This window comes from Carassius carassius, chromosome 18 (genome assembly GCF_963082965.1).
Source record: "Carassius carassius chromosome 18, fCarCar2.1, whole genome shotgun sequence".
NCBI classification, from domain to species: domain Eukaryota; kingdom Metazoa; phylum Chordata; class Actinopteri; order Cypriniformes; family Cyprinidae; genus Carassius; species Carassius carassius.
The window spans coordinates 4738534-4763124 of NC_081772.1; the positions used below are offsets into that span (position 1 = coordinate 4738534).

Here is a 24591-nt window from a genome sequence, read left to right on the forward strand (position 1 = left end):
ATGTTCTTTTTAGAGAGCTGTGGCTTTCTTCTTGCAACTTTGCCATGCACACCATGGTTGTTCATTGTTCTCCTGATGATGGACTCATGAACATTAACATCAGCCAATGTGAAAAAGGCCTTCAGTTGCTTGGAACTTACCCTGGGGTCCTTTGCAGCCTCACAGACTAATAAACGTCTTGCTTTCGGAGGGATCTTTGTTGGTCGATCCCTCCTGGGGAGGGTAACAGTGGTTTTGAAATTCCTCCATTTGCACACAATCCGTCTGACTGAGGACTTGTGGAGTCTAAACTTTTTAGAGATGGTTTTGTAACCTTCTCCACCCTGATGAGCAATGAAAGCTCTTTTTCTGAATGAATACATTGTTTTTAATGATTTAAATTAATTTAATATTAATAATACATTATAAATGTAATAATAATTTAGAATAACAGTTGATGTATTTGGTTTTCTGCAGGTTTCATACACAGTACATTCACAGCTCCAGAACCACCTGCAGAACTCTGCTCTAACTGTGGCCTGCTTTTTGTCACATTAAACAAGCTGTGGTGCAATAAAGTATAATAGTGTTACATCACATTTTTGACATTTTATCATATAATTTGTCTAAAATGCTTCTGTATTTTAAATAAATCTACCTCATCTGCCCTGCGCCCCCCCCTTACTTTTCTACATAATGCTTGATTTTAGATCTATAATTAAACACTTGATATGTCTTAAAAGCACATAATGAAATGAGTAATGACAACACACAGACAGTGGAAATTTTGGCTGATACACATTTTTGTTATGGCTGATATCTGATAAAGCCAATCTATACTGTTACATGAATAATACTATATAATTGCTATAATTAATAATGTTAAATAATAAAAATAAATAATACATTTGGTGGATGGCTGATATTGCCAATATAGAGTAAAATTATTATTATAAATGCTATAATTCTTATTCATGCATGTTAAATATTACATAATACACATTAAATAATAATGATAATGAAATAATTGATACTTTTAATTATAATATGATATAAGTACATATTAATAATTCAGCTATGTTATTGTTTTATTAATACAGTTTAATTTAATCTGCAGAGCTGCTTTACATCTAAAATTGAATTTGTTTCGTAATTAGTGAATTATGCAACATTAACATTGATTATTTTTCTGTTTATTACCATGATGCTGCTTTAAAACAATCTGCATTGTATTCTGAGCACTGTATAAATAAATGTGACTTGACTTTATAAATTGTATTAATAAAAATTATTAATAAATTGTATTAATAAAAATTTAAAGTAAATTGTATCAATGTTACATAAATTCAAATAATTTATTAGTTAATGCTAATTTATAAATTAATGCTATTTAATGTTATTCTTATTCTTAATTGAATGATGGCCATATCAGTTATCTTTCATAAAATAAAAATAATTATTGGAATTATAAATATAAGTAGTTGCTTAAATTAAGCCTTGATAGTCCAATGCATTCTGATTTGTTTCTTAGTTGTTAGAAATATCTGAGATATATGTGTGTTTATTTCATCACTGAGATTGAGGAAATGGTAGGAAGGGCTCACGCTGTGGCAGAGGGAATTCCCAAACTGCGCATCGAGGAATGTGCTGCTCGCAGACAAGCATGCATTGATTCAGGTACCATAGCAAAACACTCATATACACATGACTGAATACATGATTACAGCCAAGGACATGTGACTAATGACCCATTTAAATAAAAAGTGCTACTTCAGAATCCCCCATGGGCCATGGCTAATGGAAGTGGTCTCGATTAGTCACATGCATTAAAAGCACACGTATAAACTCACATGAGAGGGTTTGTGTTTGCTTGAATAGGGATTTGACATACAAGTTGCGCTTATGCTTCAATCTACTTGAATGGGAAAAGCCTTGGCCTAAAACTTTCATGACGTGCATTCTAGAGTAAATAAACAAATGCAGATTCTGTCAAAAATACAATTAACTCTATTAAATTATTTTTTTTTAAAGAGGCAGATCTTTCCAAATACTGTCTCTGCTTGAACAAAGTACCATCCCTACATAGGTTAGCAGTTACATGGTGTGATTGATGCACCTGATGATTGAATCTGAATGGAGGTACTCAAACTGTAAGGGTTCTGGGATTTACAGAGAGGTCGTTGAGGTGACCTCTTAAATAAATAAGAAGCTGTTCTCGGGTGAGTGAATGTTGAGGTAGATTTCACATAACAGTCCTCTCACCTTTTGTGAAGACATCAATCAATCAGTCAAGCGAAACTGTGGCTTTTCTGAACCTGACCACATGTCCTCTGTACTTTGTTTGATAGAAGTACTGACCAGCTTTCCATGCAATATCAGCAACCTTTGGAGATTTTGAATGTAGGGTGTGTTTTGGGGTGGCATCTGTTCATTCTGAAGTCAATAGCAGTATTACAACCTGTCTCGAATGTAATGTAACTTGTTATCAGTCTTGTCACTCTGTTAGGCTCAGAAATTAGATTTCTGAAAATGCTTTGGAAAACAATTGTCTGAAAAGAATTCAGCTTGTCAACCTGTCAAGTGAGGCAACAACATCAAAATTAATACGAAATAGCAGGGAAATGTTAAATTGAAAAGAAGTGATGGAAACTAAACTTAAAACACACACACACACACACACATATAAATATTAGTGCTGTCACTTGGTTAAAAAAATAACTAATTAATTGCATGTTTTGTTCTCAAATTAATCATGATTAATCCCGATTAATATACTTAACACACACACACACACACACATATATATATATATATATATATATATATATATATATACAACCCGAATTCCGGAAAAGTTGGGACGTTTTTTAAATTTTAATAAAATGAAAACTAAAGGAATTTCAAATCACATGAGCCAATATTTTATTCACAATAGAACATAGATAACGTAGCAAATGTTTAAACTGAGAAATTTTACACTTTTATCCACTTAATTAGCTCATTTAAAATTGAATGCCTGCTACAGGTCTCAAAAAAGTTGGCACGGGGGCAACAAATGGCTAAAAAAGCAAGCAGTTTTGAAAAGATTCAGCTGGGAGAACATCTAGTGATTAATTAAGTTAATTGATATCAGGTCTGTAACATGATTAGCTATAAAAGCTTTGTCTTAGAGAAGCAGAGTCTCTCAGAAGTAAAGATGGGCAGAGGCTCTCCAATCTGTGAAAGACTGCGTAAAAAAAATTGTTGAAAACTTTAAAAACAATGTTCCTCAACGTGAAATTGCAAAGGCTTTGCAAATCTCATCATCTACAGTGCATAACATCATCAAAAGATTCAGAGAAACTGGAGAAATCTCTGTGCGTAAGGGACAAGGCCGGAGACCTTTATTAGATGCCCGTGGTCTTCGTGCTCTCAGACGACACTGCATTACTCATCGGCATGATTGTGTCAATGACATTACTAAATGGGCCCAGGAATACTTTCAGAAACCACTGTCGGTAAACACAATCCGCCGTGCCATCAGCAGATGCCAACTAAAGCTCTATCATGCAAAAAGGAAGCCATATGTGAACATGGTCCAGAAGCGCCGTCGTGTCCTGTGGGCCAAGGCTCATTTAAAATGGACTATTTCAAAGTGGAATAGTGTTTTATGGTCAGACGAGTCCAAATTTGACATTCTTGTTGGAAATCACGGACGCCGTGTCCTCCGGGCTAAAGAGGAGGGAGACCTTCCAGCATGTTATCAGCGTTCAGTTCAAAAGCCAGCATCTCTGATGGTATGGGGGTGCATAAGTGCATACGGTATGGGCAGCTTGCATGTTTTGGAAGGCTCTGTGAATGCTGAAAGGTATATAAAGGTTTTAGCGCAACATATGCTTCCCTCCAAACAACGTCTATTTCAGGGAAGGCCTTGTTTATTTCAGCAGGACAATGCAAAACCACATACTGCAGCTATAACAACAGCATGGCTTCGTCGTAGAAGAGTCCGGGTGCTAACCTGGCCTGCCTGCAGTCCAGATCTTTCACCTATAGAGAACATTTGGCGCATCATTAAACGAAAAATACGTCAAAGACGACCACGAACTCTTCAGCAGCTGGAAATCTATATAAGGCAAGAATGGGACCAAATTCCAACAGCAAAACTCCAGCAACTCATAGCCTCAATGCCCAGACGTCTTCAAACTGTTTTGAAAAGAAAAGGAGATGCTACACCATGGTAAACATGCCCCGTCCCAACTATTTTGAGACCTGTAGCAAAAATCAAAATTGAAATGAGCTCATTTTGTGCATAAAATTGTAATATTTCTCAGTTTAAACATTTGCTATGTTATCTATGTTCTATTGTGAATAAAATATTGGCTCATGTGATTTGAAAGTCTTTTAGTTTTCATTTTATTAAAATTTAAAAAACGTCCCAACTTTTCCGGAATTCGGGTTGTATATATATATATATATATTTAATATAATTTTATTTTACAATAATTTCACATAAAAACTTCAAATTAACGTAGCCACTGATATCAATCCTACTACTGCTGTCTCTATGAATTTATTCCCTAATATTAGCTATCAATTTTACAATTTATTAGGCTTAAAAAATAACTTCTAATTTAAGTGAACTTAAAATAGTCTTCACATAAACCCATTATAATGTCATATTTACTTGTGCCCTTTAGCAAATAGGAAATATACAGAAATTGAATAAAGTTATCAATATTCTAAATTTTAAATATCGATAAATCCTTAAAGATACAAAAGTTATTGATTTTAGTTATTTTTCTTTTTTTTTCATTGATGAACAGACATCACAGCAGCTGGGTTATTAGATTATTTTGGCTGCTATTATTTTAAGAGCTGCCGCTGCTGAACATGGCCCGGATGTAATACTCATGGTATTTTCCCATGACTCGTTACGTTTTCTGACCCACCTCAGGTCTTAAAGTCTACTGATGAGCTGACGAATTGAATTGGCTGTGTTAAATGAGGGAAACAGTTTTGAAAACCATTGCATTTAAGAGACATGTTCTTAATGTGACTCATATATAATAAATAAATGCATGCACAGTTTTAGGGCAGCTTTAATCACCTTTTGGTAACTTCATGACTTAACTGATGACATAACTACAACTTTGTATGCTTGTATTTTCTTCAGTGCTTTAATATGAAATGATATAGGCTACAGTGTGCGCTGTCGGATTTATGCATTCAATTGAAGAGCACGTTCTATGAGTATAATGACTGACAGGAAGATTTGTTTTACTAACATAAATGATTGAATAAATGATTTAATTTTTCCGTAGTTTATGCCTTTGTAGCTTAAACTTTTATGAGTAATAAATGATGTTGAATCAATATAATTTAATAGAATGGCTTTAGATTATCTTTTGGGTGTATTTTCACAGCCAAAATTAATTGTGATTAAATATATTAATTCATCACCACATCATGTAATTAATTAGATAAAAATTTTAATCGACTGACAATCCTTTATTGTACACATATGTGTGTATTACTCTGATCATCACACATTGTTCGGCATGTCAGCCAACCCCACTGCTGCAGGGATAATAACGTTGATTGGTTTTAATTGATCATGCCGTCTGTGTAGTAGGCGGCTGCATATATGAAAATAAACACCTAACCCTAAAAAAATTCTAACAAAAGGTTTCTGAACTGTTTTTTGTAATATTAGGTGTCCTTAATAACATACTAAAAGTTTACCAAAGTTTGACCACTAGAAAGGTGTAATTTTCAAGATGTTGCCCAAGATGGGCAGGGACCCCTTAAAATATCCTAACTCCTTCATTATTTGACTTAGTCAAGTAATCTTTGTGTCTAACCCCATGTTTTCTGGGTCTATGAATCCATTGGACTGGTCTAAATTGCACTGACATTACATACTTATGGAATACATGATTTGGAATACATGTGAGAATACTGTAAGGTTTTATCATTGTTGGGGGTGAAACAGAGATGTAAACAATTTAGCCTATGTCATGTAACTCCTACTCAGTACCTGTTTTTTGCTAAAACACAGACTTTACATTCTAAGTAAAAGTTATTGCACCCAAAAATAACTTAAATTGGAGTTGTATAACTTTGATCATAAACAACCCTGTATTAGCCCGAACAGAGGCCTGTGTGCGAAACCTCTAAAATGGTCACTCATTTCAACTTTAATAAAGGTAATACACATGTAATGCATCTTCTATAGATATTTCTGAGTATAAAGGTGGCATTATACTAAACCCAACAAAACTAAATTCACAATTTTCAGCGATTCAGAAGATGGTGGAAGAGAATACTGACATTTGATATTGCTTGACTCATTGTAATGTTGTTGGCAGCACGGTGTATACCATTTTGCTCAAACAAAATTCATCCTTGACTACTTTAAAAAAGGAAAAGCTCTATATTTTTTGTAATTTAATAAAAAAAAAAGTTAACATTTGTATATTATAGATTCATTGCAAACAAACATAAATATTTCAAGAGTTTTTTTGTTTTAATTCTGTTTGTAATAACTTACAGTTTAGGAAAATAAAAAATTCAGTATCTCAAAAGATTAGAATATTCCATTTTGAGCTTGATTAGTTTTATTAATTATGAGTATAAATACTGGGTACCTCCTGGGCTAGTTCAGAACATGCAACCACAATTATGGGAAAGACTACTGACTTGACAGTTGTCCAGAAGACAAACATCAACACCCTCCACAAGGAGGGTAAGCCACACAAGGTGTTTGCTGAATGGGCTGGCTGTTCACAGAGTGCTGTATCAAAATTTATAGAAAGTTGACTGGAAGGAAAAAGTGTGGTAGGAAAAGGTGCACAAGCAACAGATGACCACAGCCTTGGGAAGATGGTCAGGAAAAGCAGATTCAAGAACTTCGGAGAGCTTCACAAGGAGTGGACTGAAGCCAGAGTCAGTGCATCAAGAGTCACCACGCTCAGATGTCTTCAAGAAAAGGGCTACAGCAGTCACACTCCTAAAACCAAGCCACTCCTGAACCAGGAAAAAAAAATATATAATAATCAGAAGCATTTCACCTGGGGTAAAGAGGAAAAGAACTGGACTGTTGCTCAGTGGTTCACAGTCCTCTTTTCAGATGAGTAAATTTTGCATTTCATTTGTAAATCAGGGTCTGGAGGAAGACTGGAGAGGCACAGAATCCAAAGTCCAGTGTGAAGTTTCTGAAGTCAGTGAAGATTTGAGTGCCGTGACATCTGCTGGTGTTGGTTCATTATGTTTTAATAAGTCCAAAGTCAATGCAGCCATCTACCAGGAGATTTTGTAGCACTTAATTCTTCCATCTGCTGACAAGCTTAATGGAGATGCGGATTTAATTTTGCAGCAGGAATTTAGCACCTATGTCAGGGATCTAGGAGGGAGGACCCAATTGCAGTGTGAGGTAATGGTTTTATTGACAAAACAGACTAATACAAGAGGGTAGTGATGTGAATAGATACCACAACAGGAAAACAGTAAACGCTAGGGAAGGCCACTGGGAAAGCTTCAGGAAACAACTAGCAGAATACTTGGCAACAGAGGTGGCAGCAAAACCAGGCTGATGGAGAAGACCACACAAGGCACCATAGAGCAGAGCTCAGACACTTGTTGACCACTGACTCTGAAACAGACCAAGTGCCAGGTAGGTAGTACCAGGGCAGGACACACGGGTACAGGTCAGGAACTCCAACACTAGACAGGACAAAGCTCCACAAAAACGCTAAACTCAAGGAAAGATACAAGCCAATGAACTAAAAGGTTAAGTAACAATATAAAAAATTAACAATTTAACCAACTTAAAATCAAACAAGACCAAGAATCTAGACTAGAAAAACTAAATAAATATTACAAATAAAAGCCAAAAGCAAGAACAAACAAATTACTAAAATAGGGAGCAAGACAAAAACATAGAGCTAGAAGGACTAGGCAAGGGCACAAGACCAACCAGACACTGACACATATTCACCCACATCCAGAGACCGAGACAGAGGGGGCAAGAATGACCATGAACCAACAAACACAGAAGTGTAAGGGGCACTATAAATAGGGAGGAAAATACATGAGGGACAGGTGAGCACAATCAGACTAACCAGGCTAACAAGAGGGTGTGGTAAAAAGGAAACAAGGAGGAGGGGCTAAAGGAGCACATGGCCGAGAAAACAATTAACATGGCCATGTGCTGACACTAGACACAAGAAACAAATCAAAGTGACAGTGCAAAACCCTGACAACCTACCCACAGTGCCAAAACCACTTCCAAGTGATTTGCTGACCATGATATTACTGCGCTTGATTGGCCAGCCAATTCACCTGACCTGAACCTCACAGAGAATATATGGGGTATTGTGAAGAGGAAGATAAGTAACATCTGAAAAACAATACAGAGGAGCTGAAGGCCGTTATCAAAACAACCTACAGTGCCACAGACAGTAATTGCAAAAGGAGCCCCAACCAAGTATTGAGTGCATAATTAAACCTACTTTGGAGATTGAACATTTCTGAAGCTGTAAGTCGTAATCATCAGAACTCAAACAAAAAACTCTTTAAATATTTCAGTTTGTGTGCAATGAATCTAGAATATAAAAAAATTTGGTTTAAAAAAAAAAAAACTTTTCCATGATATTCTATTTTTTTTTACATGTACCTGTACTTAAGGGAAATTGTACATATGTTTCCCATAAATATGCTTGTAACCAATTGCTTTAATATATAATTGGACTTTTAATCAATTATCTATCATGCAAATATGCTAATTAGAATTTTAGAGGGAGTCCGAGATCTCAGAGACTGACATCTCTTTTTTTGCAGAACTTGTGTGATGCATTCACTGAAACGCATCCCTCTTTAATGCTTTTAATGATTGATAAATACAGTTCCACTAGAGGGCAGTCTTTATCATGCACCTTTATTCAACAATCATCATGCCAAATGCTTGAATGTCAAAATTGAAACACAAGATTTTCATTTTCACATGCATGCATATATTTCCAATCCTGAGGCCTGAAGTCTGATGTCTCTAATCGAGTAATGGTTTGCAGGTGGCTCATTTTCCAAGGAATTAGGCATAATTTAAATGTCCCACAGATGCCGCACAGCTGGATATTTCAGCGGCCGTTGCACAAGTGATATTCCTTCACGGTGAACCACCTCACAGTTATCGCTCAAGACTTCAGAAACCACTCTTATGTGTCTTTATGAAGCTTAGGGGGACAGAAAGTCCAACATTAATAGGCCACAATAAAAATAGTCCACATTAATAAAGTGATGAATGCATTAGCTACACTTGCCACGAACTGCACATTCATCTTATAAGAGCCTAGTATCGCACTGCACTCAGGAAGTGAATGAATAATTAAAAGGAAGCGTGGTTCAAAGCCTGAGACTTCTGTTTTGCATTTGTTTTCTAGTTTATTACTTTATATAATCAGCCATAGCAATTTGAGTTAAAATTTGAATGGAAAATGACAACATTTTCCCTTTGCTTTAATGACAACAGCACTTGAGCAAGAAATCTTCCTGAAATATTTCTAATTCATCTCATGCCATGAGTTCTTGGTTTTACATTTTTAGAATCCTTAAACTATATTAACAGGTTTAAAATAGATTTCAAATCCAAGATGTTCCGTGTGAACTCTAAACTCACAGTTAATTTTCCAGCATTTCTCTTTGACCTTTAAAGTTTTTCTCTCAGGCTGTGGTAATCAGTGAATGTCACATTCTCTCTGAAATTCCCCAGAAGATACGATGAACATTGTTTTCGAACAGAAACTCACCCATATTGACTTCTCATCAGATGTTTAAAGTTCATGAATAACTTATTTAATACTTTATCTAGTTGGCAAGTCAGCATTTCTCATTTCAACATCTAATATAACGTGATGTACTAAAATAGGTAAAACTGAAATAAAAATGTAAAGGAGCCCATTAAAGCTCTGTCCGACCTGGACCTACATGGTCATGAACCAAGATCTACAAATCTGAGATGATTTATTTCAGCTCCAGGTTTCTAGCACTGCCCTTCATTATTTAGACTCTTCTGCTGATGCCTTCGCACTGTCTGTCTGTCTCACTGTAGGCTCCGAGGTCGTCATGGGGGTCAACAAGTACCGCCTGGAGAATGAAGAAACTGTCGACGTGCTCGCTATCGACAACACAGCCGTGCGTAACAAGCAGACTGAAAAGCTGCACAAGGTTAGTTCCGTCCGACGATGATTCACTGCACGGATTTTGATGTCAAGCTCCTTCATCCGTGTTGATGCGATCTGAGATAGTCACATATAATCCCTTCTCAGTAGAGCTCTCTGTGAAGTTACCTAATCACAAACAAAAGCTTTAATTCAGTCAAGTACTTCAAGTGCTCCATAGAAATGGCCATCGTTTTTGATTTTGTTCAGAGAAACTGTCATCATTGGATTCATCATTGCAATACAGATCTATGAACATTAAAGAAAAACCCATCCCATTGACTCAGAACTTGTATTCAGTGATGTAGGAATAATATGAAAGTAGAGAGAACATTAAGGTATGAATCTTTATATAGTAATTACCATTTCTCTAAAGGCAAACAGGTAAATTGGTTCCAGATGAAAAAGACCAATGTTATTTAATGCATACAAGAACAATCAACACCATGTCTGTTTGCTGATTTAAAGGACAGGAGGAGGATTTTGAGCTGAATTTATTGGATATGAAAGTTATTTTTTTTATTTATTTTTATTTTTTTTCATTTAGCAGAAGCAATTTATAGATCTAAAAATAATTTTAGTATAATATGCACAAAAGTAATTTTTCATCTAGTTTCAACTAGTTGATTTTTGTTTGGTGATATTTACTTTTCACTTTAAAATCAGTCTCTTTAATCTTGGGCTAAGTATGGTTTTTTTAAGATATAATTTTTTATTAATACTTTTATTCAGCGAGGATAAATTTCAGTTGCGATAGAAAATACATTTTTGGTTAAAAGAGGTAACAAAATATTTATATTGCTAGATATCTAAACTGTCTATTCTTTAAGGAAAAAATAAACAGATTTTTGTATTATTTATTTATATATATATTTTTTTTATTTTTTTTTATCAGGGTTACCTCAAAAATATTAAGCAACTCTTTTCAACACTGATTATAAGAAATGTTTCATGAGCAGCAAATCAGCATATGAGAATGATTTCTGAAGGATCATGTGACAAGAAAATTCAGCATTGCATCAGAGGAATGAATAATCTTTTTTAATGAGTTCAAATAGAAAACAGCTATTCTAAATTATAATCATTATTACAATATTTACTTTATTTTTGATAAAAATAAATAAAAAAATAAATGCAGCCTTGGTGAGGATTAGAGACTTTTCAAAAACAAAATTGACGAAAAAGGGTTTAAGCATAAATACAATATTGCTTTAAATTGTTGTTGTTTTTACAAAGTCATAATGATAACAAATGTTAAAAGTTTTCTGTTCCATGTAATTGAATTTTTTATTTTGTTTTTTTTGAGCAAAAAAATAAATATCATACATTTTCCCCTGATTTACAGAAGACAATGTAACAATCTAATCAGGCATATTTGCAACAAAAATCAGTTTATGAAATTAAAAAACTAATTACTTTCACCCCAAATACTAATAGTTGTTATTTTATTGTTTTTTTTATTTGCCACGATCCTAGGTTTTGCCCATTTGTCAATAAGAATTTTTTACTAATTTTAAACCCAGTAAAAGTCAGAATAAGCATGTTGTTTGAATTTTTACATAACTATAAGTGTTACACTGAATGAAAATGGAACATTATTTCAACCAAATTTCGACTTTTTGTTCTTCTAAAACTTATTTGAAGCCTTAAATGTTGACATTTTACTTGCATTTAATGTGCTTTTTATGGACTTAAAATCACTTTCGTAAATGTCTTTTGATGTGGACATCTTAACGTCTTTGATCCATACGCAGTAAATTTCTGTTTGTCCTTTTTGTGTGAGCCATGTAAAATCCTTTCTTTTTTGCACACAACAAGCAACACAGCAACTCAGATCAGCTGAGAAATATTAAAAGACAGTTTTGTTAATATAGTGGCTGCACTGAAATGCATTTCATTTGGTCATCAGTTGATCTCCTCATCAAATCAGATGGAATGCTTTGATGTTGAATTGCATTGATCTTTACCCTCAAAGGATTATTCGGTATACCTCATGAGTTTTCAGTAATGAACACGTACAGTACAGAGTCTACTGGCCATTGCAAAATAAATTCTGACAGAATGATGCAGGATACAGTGTTGTCACATGACCCCAAGAGCACTGTGCATATAGTGAACACACTCTATACTGCAGCAGTAGCAAGGGTATTGTAGTAGCTTGCTATTCCAAACATTGACTGAATCAATTTATTCAGAATTTCACATTTACAGAAAATAGTTTATTTCGGCATTGTAAAATAAGGCAGATGTTTGTGCTGCATGTTTTATGTGTGGACCATAGAGTATGTTCAAATCATGTATTTTATCCACTTCATTGACTTTTAGACATTTCCCTGGATTGAAAACTTAAGACTTAAGTCGTTTTAGGTGTTGTCACAGTAAGAAATAAATTTCAGTTTTATATTAAAATAAGTTTGACAGCACGTGGCCAGGGAATTTTCATACAGTAACCGTCCGTATATTGATGTTGAAAATGTAAGATGTAATATCTGAAGTGCCAGCCACCCAGTTTCTTTCAGATCAAAGATTTGAAGGTTGTGTGTTTGATCTGGAATCATTTGGTATCTGTTCACACTTCATCTCTTCACGGTTACCCAAAACATCTTTAGTTCATAAAGTGTAAGTACTACATCTGTGGAGTGATGTTGGGTACCTTGGAAAATAATTTAGACTCTCTCATGTTGTAAAAAAGAATAGTAAATATGTTTAAAGTAAGTAATGCAGTGGAAGTGAAGTGAGTAAATATGTTTAAAGTAATGCAGTGGAAGTGAAGTGCATATAAGTAACAACAAAAGACTTGCTTTTTCATATTTAAATTTAATTCATTTTATTTAATTTTATTTAATTTTGAAAAAAAGTTTAGAAGTTTTGAAAATCATTGAAGTTTAAATTATTTCCTAAATTAAATAACTTTTTTTTTTTTTTTTACATTTAACAATATTACCCTCCCCCATTGCACTGCCAAAGCAGATTGTAATATAATCATTATCTGTGTTTCTGGCAGCAGATTTGATTTTTTTTACAAATGGTTGGCCACAACAATGTCCTTGTGTTTCCGTCATGCCCTGAGTCACGGCACATTGGTGTCCTTGGCTTTGATTCTAATGTCACTTAACAGTTTCTCTACATTGTCCAGCTGATCGGACAGAGAGGGCAGAGAGGTCAGATAAATGTTAATGCCTGAAAAGAATTATCATCCTTCTGAATGAGTCAAAACCCACTAACATGACTTTACCAACATGACTTTACTAATATTATAAGTAGTCCTTAGGGAATATTAAATATATCATATGACCCTTTTTTAGTCTGCAAAGGAATCAGTGTTATTAGAATGGGGTTTTAAAATTATATATGTGACCCTGGATCAAAAAACCAGTCTTAAGTCGCTGGGGTATATTTTTAGCTAGAGCCAAAAATACATTGTATGAGTCAAAATTATTGATTTTTCTTTTATGCCAAAAATCATTAGGATATTAAGCAAAGATCATGTTCCATGAAGATATTTTGTAAATTTCCTACTGTATATGTATCAAAACGTAATTTTTGATTAGTAATATGCATTGCTAAGAACTTCATTTGGACAACTTTAAATGCAATTTTCTCAATATTTAGATTTTTTTTGCATCACATTTTTTTTTCAGTAATTATTGTAATTTATTCATTTTGGTTGTAGTTTAAATTTTCGTTTATGTTTTGTAAGTTGACATTTTTTATGTAATAAAGACTATGCAGATGATCGACTGATCCTGTGAATTGCTTACATTTTTGGCACTTTAATAGCACAAGCTAGAGGATAAGAAGAATCATAGTTCCTCTGTGTTCCGTCTTCACAATTAGCAAGTGAAGCAGTCCAGTTAGTCATATCTGCACTATATGCTGTGTTTTCAGAGATGGTTTTCCCCCACAGTGTATTTATATTCTCTTACGTCTCCATCCACATGATTATTTATACACTGAGCTAATTCCAGGCTTTCGTATGTTTGTTTGGCTCATCCAGGGTCGGTGTTTGCACAATGTAATGAAGCTGTGTTTGCATTGCAGGTCAGAGAGAGCAGGGATGCAGAGGCGGCGAACAGGTGTTTGGCTGCGATTGAACAGTGTGCATGTAGCAAAGATGGAAACCTGCTGGAGCTCCCCATGGAGGCTGCGAGAGCCCATGGGTCTGGCTTCATGAAGTCCAAGCAAACACATTTACAAAAGCTTTATTCGAACCCTGAACCTTAAATAATGTTACTATAGCATAAAGTATTGGTGTGTAACCTGTCTTGCATCATGGCTTGTTGAGGAAATGAACAGTGAGATTACTTTTCTAAGTTTAAACTTCCTAGCATCCACCCAAAACACCCTAGCAAAATCCTGGAAATCACCAACAGCTTTTGACTCTTGTGTGTGATTTTAGCACAAGCAAGCAGCGCTCTCACTTTGTTCAGTAAATTATCATTTTTTTTTTTTTCAGTTTGATGATGCAAACGTTAATTTAATCTTTGTTATAACAGATCCTTATAATGAATAATAGTTAAGAGTTGAGTTGTGTGCATTTATTATTTATTAGCCTTAGATCTAATCATTTGCATATATATTAATCTGTCAAAAAGAAACTCAAGTGAGGTTACAACATATATGTATATATTTGAAGCAACAGAAAGACAAGAGCAAAGTGCGGGTGTTATGTCCCTAATCCATCAGTGCTCATTAAAAATCTACACATGCTATACAGTCTGTTATATTAATGGAAGACTTTTACTGCCATGGAAAAAAGGTAAATTGCAACTTCACATTTCAGACTTTTTTTCTCACAAGAGACACAAACTCAGAATTGCGAGTAAAAAAATCCAGAATTACCTTTTTCATTTTTTTATTCCATGGTGAAAAAAATTAAACAGAATTGCGAGAAGTAAACTTAGAATTGTGAGAAAAACAGCTTAAGTACTGAGTTTTTATCCCACAATTCTGCCTTTATTTCCAGTGGTGGACGAAGTACACAAATCAAGTACTTGAGTAAAAGTACAGATACATATAATAAAATATTACTCCAGTAAGAGTAAAAGTACTCCTTTTTCAATTTTACTCAAGTGAAAGTACAAAAGTACTCGATTTTTTATGTACTTAAGTAAAAAAGTACTGAAATTTTATATAGGCTACTTAATTAAATTTTATATTCGCACATATTTTTAATAATCCTACTGCTCAAAATACCTGGGATTTTTTCCAAAATAACAACTATATGGAGTCAAGATATATTTTTGTTGTTGATATGGACTACGCTGATGAGAGTGATGTTAACTGTGAAAGCTTACACTGTGATGTACATGAGAGAAAACAGAGATGACCATCTGATTTTCCCCAGTAAGAACAAAGTATTTTAAAGTTTGTTGTTTTACAGAACGATAATAAGGCCTGAATTTAGGAAGAACATTTTAAAGGAAAATATAATTATAGAGGTTTATAAACATAGAGGTTTTTAAGAGCTGGTGTGAATAAATATAGATTTAAGCTCAAAGAGACGTGATAGGCTGCACATGATTTGATATTTTATTCGGACCCAGAATACAGCGAGATGAACATCACAGAGCGCTGAACTCTCCTGCAGTGTGTGTTTCATTCATACTCGAAGCCGGAGGGCGCTCTTGCGCAGAAAGTCATATCAGGAAATTCCTAATATGGGCAAAAGCGTCCAGCTATCGCTGTATGAAAGCAGTTTTTACACAGAAAAAAAAAGGCCAGAAACTTTTGGAAACACGAAGACATTAAACATACGATTGCAATAATATATGGTTTTTCAAGTCATCTTCAGCAGGTGATAAATAAAGTATGAACAATGCAGTGCTAATTGATAAAAACATTTTGTAGTATATAAACAAATCATTATTATTTGTTATTGTCCAGCAGTTATAGATTTCTAAGCCAATTAAAAGTTAGAAATTTGAGAAAAGATGGTTACCCATACTCAGAATTCGTGCACTGTATTTAACCCATCCAAAGTGCACACACACAGCAGTGAACACACACACACTGAGAACACACGGTTCGGTGTCTTGCTCAAGAGAACCTTAGTCATGGTGTTGCAGGCCTGAGACTCGAAACCACAAAAGAGTCCTTGCTAAGTAGAAGTGTTCATTTCTATAATTTATTTTCCAAAAAACTAAAATTATATTGACTGTAAGCTTTTGAATGATATATAGTGTACAATGCTGCAAAATCTTTTTATTTCACATAAATGCTAATTTTTGGATCCTTATATTCATCAAAGAATAGGCTACTGAAAAAAATACTCATGTTTTAAATATTGATAATCAGCAAATCAGCATATTAGAATGATTTCTGAAGGATGTGACACTAAAGACTGGAGTAATGATGCTGAAAATACAGCTTTGATCACAGGAATAAATTACAATTTAAAATACATTCAAATAGGGAAAAAAAGTTATTTTAAATATAAAAATATTTCACAATATTACTGTTTTTTGCTGTACTTTGGATCAAATAAATGCAGGCTTGGTGAGCAGAAGATACTTCTTTAAAAACATAAAAAATATTACTGTTCAAAAACTGTTGATTGGTAAGCTATATAGATTAAAGAAATGTTATATAGCCTACATATATAGCCTATATATATATAATTTCTGTCCCCCTCACTTCTGAAAAGATGGCTACGCCCCTGGATTTTTTTTCCTTCTCAAACCTTGTCTGTGGTGTAAAAAAAAAAAACCCTGGCCAAACAGGGTGCATCTCTTCCCACTTTGATAATTACTGTAGTTACCATGTTCTGAACATCACATCCTTTCTTTTCTCCCCAGATGTAATCTATCTATATCAGGGGTCTCCAACCTTTTTGTGAGTGAGGGCTCCCTGAAGGGATAAAATAGTCTTGAGGGCTACTTGTTTGATATAGACACACACACACACGCACACACACAATTAAAACGCTGCTCCTCTGCCGCGCGATACGCAGAGAGAACAAGAGAGGTGCGCGCAAGAGACGCAGAGCGAGCGAGAGACAGAGAGGTGCACGCGCGCGAAACGAAGAGCGAGCGAGCGAGAGAGAGAGAGAGAGAGGTGCGCGCACGAGATGCAGAGAGAGAGAGATAGAGAGACGTGCAGATTCTAAATATTTTAAATTATTGAATTATTTTATTATGTTTTAATGGTATATGAAATGTCACCAATAGTTATTTTCTCATTTTATAACATTATCATAAAAAAATGAAAGATTACAATTCAGGCTATTTATAGAACGTGCTCGGCGGGCGACTCAGAGACTCCACGCGGGCTACCAGGTGCCATTATATATAAAAATTACCTCAACTTAGCACCCGCAAGCTTGTTAGCTTGACAGTTAGCATCAGCTAACAATATTTACTTATTTTCAGTACGGTTATGAATAAACATTCATGTCTGTCTACTCGTCTAGTTAATCCAAACGTTACTGTTGATAAACAATATAAAAACAGACGTCACATAGGGATGGTAGCATTTTAATAAAACTGTTAACATTACGGCAGCGGGGAATTTGAACGTGCATGAGTTATCGTATTTAATCTGTGTAATTTTAATGTGTGTTTTTTTATTTATTCATTTATTTTTTTAACCTAAAATTGATGTGTCTGCAGTGCATCGTCTGCACTCGAGCATTTCAGTGGACTTAAATAGATCACTCTTTACAACGGATTTAGTTCCCAAACAACTGACAATTTTGACCTAAATATGATTTTCAGTTACAATAATGAATCCAAAATTTCGACATTAGTAACTTACTTTTAGCAACATCAGACCCACGCGCGCTCACAAGATCTCCCGGTTCTTACTTCTGTAGACTCGCACTAAACGGTTCATTTGAATCAGTGAGTGGTCGACTCCAGAACAGCTGCAATCCATAGACAGTAGGCTGCAATCGGATCATTCTAATTCGTAAACGAATCGTTTGGTGCGATTTGCGATCCAATTTAAGTTTATTTTGAAAAGACTCAGTTCGTTCATGATGAATCAAACACCGCTTCTGCGTGTCGGAGCACGTGATATATTATAGGGAGTAACGATATGTTTTATGAAATGTAGTGAAGTTAAAAGCACGATTTTATGCTTTGGAATGTAGTGAAGTAAAAGTAAAAGTTACTCAAAATAAAACTACTCCAGTAAAGTACAGATACTTGAAAAATTTACTTAAGTACAGTAACGAAGTAAAGCTACTTCGTTACTGTCCACCACTGTTTATTTCATAGAATTGTGAGAAACAACGTCCGAATTGTGAGAGAAAAACTTGCAATTACCTTTTTTATAATTATATTATTCCTTGTTGGAAATGGGCTTCCATAGTTTTCCTCATGCATTGCAAACCCATGGGCTTTCAGTACAGAAGATGCAGACATATCCTGTCAAGACATTTTTTCACTTTGATTTTTCCCAAGTTATAAACACTCCTGCTGTTGGAAGTCCGGCTAGAGGAGCTCGAGTTAGTGCCGTGTGTCTGTGTTTTGAAAGCTTAATACAAAGCTGGTGTTTCTCAGCGGCAGATTGGAGGATCACACGCTTTGAACATATGGAATGTGACTTCTGACTCTTTACTGGACTGCAAACACAAATTCAATCATATAACAATCCAAACAACAATACAGGAATTGTGTTGCGTGATATAATGTGATTATGAGTGGATTAAAGGACTCTGTTGGATTCTGTAGGTGCCTGGTGGGAGAGATCACAGATGCCATGAAATCTGTTTTCGGGGAGCACAAGGCCAGCACGAGCATGGTGAGCGGAGCGTACCGCAGTGAATTCGGCGAGCATGAGGAGATTGCACTGGCACATAACAGGTAGGAGCTTGCAGATTCCTTGAAACCACATCAGTGACTTGATGCTATCATGCTGTGTGTTCTTGTTTCTCAGAGTCGTACAGTTTAAAAAACATGAAGGTAGAAATCCCCGTCTTCTCGTGGCCAAAATGGGACAGGATGGTCATGATAGAGGAGCAAAGGTCATCGCCACTGGATTCGAAGACCTTGGATTTGATGTGGATGTCGGCCCGCTTTTTCAGGTATGACAGATACTGTCATTGTGATGGTGCATCTGTACTTTGTCTGCGTTTCTCAAGTTTGGTTAAAAATATATTTTTTTCCTCTCTGAAAGTCATCCATATGTTAAAGATGCTAAAGAAATCAGCTCACGGGAGCTCAGCTTTTCTCAATCGTATTTATCACACACATTTTAGCATCCAATGTTCCTTAAAGAGCAGAGTCTATCATCAATTAAGAGATCTTTTCTTAGCCATAGAGATCAAAACATTGAATCCATGACTGAGCAGATCAAATGCATACCTCAGAGTTAAGCTCCTACTTTATACTTCTCCACAGTTTTCAAAATAAGATTAACCGGTTCCCTCATTTGTGCTCCATGAATGCTGAACAAAACTGCTTCCAGTTCAGATTATCAGGTATGAACTGAAAAAAAGTCTCTCTCAGACCCCCCAAAAAATGTGATGGTTAATATATGCAACTATTTAAAATGCTGGAAAGTTGAACATTTTTTAAATAGATTTTTTTTGTGTGTTTGAAAGAAGTCTCTTATCCTAACCAAGGCTGCATACAGTAAAAATAGTAATACTGTGAACAATTATTCCAAAATGTAAATTTAAAATAACTATTTTCTATTTGAAAATATTAAAAAATATAATTTATTATAATGGCAAAGCTGAATTTTCAGCATCATTACTCCAGTGTCACATGATCTTTCGGAAATCATTCTAATATGCTGTTTTGCTGCTCGAGAAACTTTTTTTTCTTATCAGTTTTGAACACAGTTGTGCTGCCTAATGTTTTTTGTAGTAATTGGGATGTAATTTTTTTTAAGGATTTTTCAATGAATAGAAATTCAAATTAACTTTACTGTCACATTCAAAGTGACTTAGTCACTGTCACTTTGCATCTTAGCTGAATAGAAATATTAATTCACACCAAGGCGATAATGATAATGGTAAAAAAATAGAATTTAAAAAAAAAGTTCTAAATGTAAAAGAATAGAAGAGTCCATACCACAACTATAATGATAACAGCACAGAGGAACAGTATCATAGGAATCACTCATGCCTATCATTTCCCTTGGATTTTGTCTGTTTCCATGACGACAGACCCCGCTGGAGGTCACCCAGAAGGCTGTAGATGCAGATTTGCATCGTGTTGGCATTAGCACACCAGGCAGCTGGACACAAGACCCTCGTGCCTGAACTCATCAAAGAGCTGTGTAACCTCAACCTGCCTGATATCATGGTGATCTGCGGAGGGGTCATACTGCCACAGGTAACACCTGCCCCCTGATAGACACCTGGACATATGAGCAGAGGCATATGAGAGTTGAATTACTACCTTACTACTTATCTACACAGGAAGAAAATCACTCTGTGAAATCTGTCCGTTTAGATGAATATGTAAATGCTAAAATCAATGGAATATGTGGCCTTGAATGTCTTACTGCTTTATTAATCAAGACAATAAGGTAATAAGACAATAAGGTAAGCACTACACGCAGTCATATGCTGCTTATGACTGCAGAGCAGAGGTGGACAAAGTACACAATTCTTCTTCTACTTGTGTGAAATAAGAGATACTACTGGTCAAATATTACTCCATTACAAGTGAAAGTTGTAAAGGTAAAAGTATGGAAGTACTCACTTTTAATAGTACCTTTTTAATGTTAAAGCACTGTTTTATTATTGTTGTATGCAAAACTTGCAATAACTTTACACCTACTGACACAGCTCTGGCAGTGTGTGCACACATCCACATGTAGCCATTCATCCACATTTGAACTGAGTGGATAGTGAAATGGATGTAAATACAGATTTAGAAGAAAAAAATAATTCAAACCTGCTTTAAAGCCCAGCAACACAACCGTAGCTGAATAACTTTACAACAGCAACACTGCTTTAACAACAAAATAAAAACAGACAGATTTATTTGACATCAAAACGAAAATTTCAAAAATGCTCTCTAATCACTCTCGCAGTAATTTGATGTCATACACAGAATGGGCTGTGCAGTGCTGATTCAAGTCAAACACCTACTCTGCTTTATTAGGAGACGCACAACAGTTCTTATAGGTAATAATTTTGTTTACACATTTTGAAAAACCAGACAATATTGTGTCAAATACAGTATATACTACAGTTTTAACGTATTATTATTGAATTGTTGTAAATAAATATCACATTTGCAACTGGTCAGTGTTCAAAAATGCTGGGAAATCACTTTATGTAACCCTACAAGGGTGATTACTGATAGGCTGTCTAAAAGAAATAATAAAATAAAAAAAAATAAACAAATCACATTTTAGAGAAAATAAAAATAAAAATACCCACTGAATTTTAAAGCTGCTACATAGCAATGACTTTCTACTTCGAGGAGCTTGATGGAAATGTGGTGAAGTTAAAGTCCTAAGTTTCCAGAAAAAAAAATTAAGTAAATGTACTCCGTTACTGTTCATTTCTGCTGCAGAGTAACATGACGATCAAAAATCGATTAAATAAGCAGTCTGACCTTTGCCATATTTATATTGAATTCTATTCATGTGAGCTCACTGATGGTTAGCAGGTGGGTGTACAGTATTTTGACTATTTTATAGTAGCAACAAGATCCTTTAATGGTCATTTAATATTTGTTTTCGACAGCGTTTGGTATTCTGCAGTTGTTTATTAAATGGAATTGAGTTGTACACACATTATTGCACAGTATATAAGAGATTATTATAGCTCTGAGTGCAGCGATAGCAACAAGAAGTTCAAGGCTTTGATTCTCGCAGAATGCTTTAACTAATAAAAATGTAAAACTGGAATGCTAATGCAGCTGCTAAGTGTAAAATGTAAATACTCTTCTGTTCAAAAGTTTGTGGTCAGTAAGATTTTTTTCTCATAAGCTAATCAAGGATGCATTTTTTTTTTAATCTGAAGTACAGTAAACTGAAATATTATTGCAAATTTAAAATGCTTTCTATTTTCATTTATTTTACAATATAATTTATTCCTGTTATGCAAAGCTGAATTTTCAGCAACATTATTCCAGTCTTCGGTGTCACATGGTCCTTCAGAAACCATTCAAATATGATGATTTGCTGCTCTAGAAACATTTCTTATTATTCTTATCAATGTTGAAAACTGTTTTGCTGCTTGTGATTTTTTTTTCAGGGTTCTTTGATGCATACATTTCAGTAGTACAGCATTTATTTGGAAAGGAAATCTTTTTTTATTATAAATGTCAGTACTTTAATATCAGTTTAATGCATTCTTGCTGAATAATAATAATAATAACGCAAATAAACGTACTTACCCCAAACTTTTAAACACTAACATCTAATTACGCTGCTATTTTCAATATTGCCTAATTATTAACATCACCCCGCTGTTTGTGCTCAGATCAAATAACTAACTAAATCCTTCCTAACTAAACTTGAAATCCAAACCTTCAACCAAAGGCCATTTGCTCTTCCAACATAATGAAGATAAATCTGCATCCAGGCGGTTGACTCCTTCACAGGGTGTAATTAGGACCTGTATAGGTCTGTCTGCACATTCCCACGTAATAATCTTTTAGCTAGTGTGTATGAACATGGGATGGTGCGTAGCAACCTATATGCATACAATAACTTTGTTGCTGAGAGGGTGGAAATGCTGTGTCTTCTTTGTACTTGTCCATGAATGCATGAATGGATTCTGTTTCAGCTAATGTTTGTTTGCTTGAGGTCTGGAGGTGTTTTTAGTTGCTTTGACTTCTTGCCTGAGTGCTATTAATTGATTATTGAGTGTTAACATGTAATGAGTGTGAGCCGGTGATGGGTGAAGCTGTGGTAATTGAAGCAGACATGAAATCCTTTTAATGCATGCAACTCATTTGTTTGTACTGTATCAGATCTCTCAGGTAGATTCTCAAGCGGTTCTCAAGGTGGGTCATGAGCCAAATACTGAGCCATGATGAACATGAATATTAAAATGCAAGTTCATATAATCGTGCTTAGTTTTGGACTGAAAAAATAGGATTATCAAAAGGAAGGAGAAAATTATTCTATTGGTGTTCTATTGTTATTGATGTTGTGCATCCAATTAAACTAAAACCAAACATATTTAAATGTAGTATTATATCAGAATGTTATTCTGTATAGTTAAAAAAAGATATGACCGATGAGCAAGTAAGAATGTTATTTTTTTACACATTTTTATACATAGACTTTTGTTTGTTTGTTTGTTATTTACTTTTTTTGCACCATTATACAGGTGAGCAGTGGTAATTTCTCTTATATATATATATATATTTTTTTTTTAGTGATCCAAAGAAACACAAACTGCATTTTATTTCAGGTCGAGACCATTTCTGTTTATAATCGTGTTTCAGTATGTGCTTCAGAGCACACTTAACATGTTCCAGGTTCAAAACTAGTTCAGTTTATTAGCTTTCCAATCTTGGCTTAAAGTAGTTCAGTGTTGACGCTGTACACAATTAATATTCTTATCATCTGTTCAGGACTACGAGTTTCTGTACAAGAGTGGCGTCCTCTGTATCTTCGGCCAGGGACCAGAATTCCTCGAGCAGTGGTGGATATTCTTGACAACATTGAAAAAAGCCTGGAGAAGAACCGACAGGCCATGTAACCACAGACCAGTCACACTAACATCTCAAAATGCACTTAAGCCCACAGCAAGACAGCAATTCAGGAGTATATTGACTGAGAGAAAGTGGAAAACGTTTGAAGTTCCAATAAATATCACAGCAAGGTGTAATCAGTGTGAAATCAGGCCTCTGAGTAGATTGAACATTTGATTGAAAACGTGTAAAAGGGGTTTTTGATTTTGTCTAAAATGTGTATAGTTTGACATGATGCATTAAAATCAACATTAAAGTGTGATGTGGTCACCAGCCCTTTTCTTACATCATCTTTTGCTATTTCAAAAAATGTTCTCATCAGAGTTTAGCTGTTTTGTAGTTTAAGCTATTTATTCCCCAGTATAAAACACCATAAGTACAATAATTTAACTTGGATAATGTATTTGATATATACAGTAATAGAAGCTTTAATTCTTGGCTTGATGTGTTCTAATGGACTTATTGTGCAATATGTTGTGCATGATCTTATTGAGCACCAACCATTTCAGCTTTCAGTAGAAATGAGTATGTACTGTAGATGTTGGTTTCTGTGTCTATGTCTATTCTGGCCTAGGTCCATATTAAACTGTAAAGCCTTGGTGATGTGAAAGTGAGCGGCCTCATCTGCTTCCTGTGACTGCCTTTTGCCTGATTTTATGATGTTTTGTGATGCACTCCTAAACCCTGCAAAGTATAACAATGTTCATGTGAAGGATTCTGAGTTAAAGTATTAATTCACCCAAAAATGAAAATCCGCTGAAAATGTATAAGTCTCAGGCCATCCAAGATTTAGATGAAGTTTG

The 24591-nt window shown here is 34.8% G+C and overlaps 1 pseudogene; it reads left to right on the forward strand.

The window, feature by feature from the left end:
• Positions 1-1532: 1532 nt before the first annotated feature.
• LOC132092856 (methylmalonyl-CoA mutase, mitochondrial-like) lies at positions 1533-23796 on the forward strand (annotated as a pseudogene).
• Positions 23797-24591: the final 795 nt, after the last annotated feature.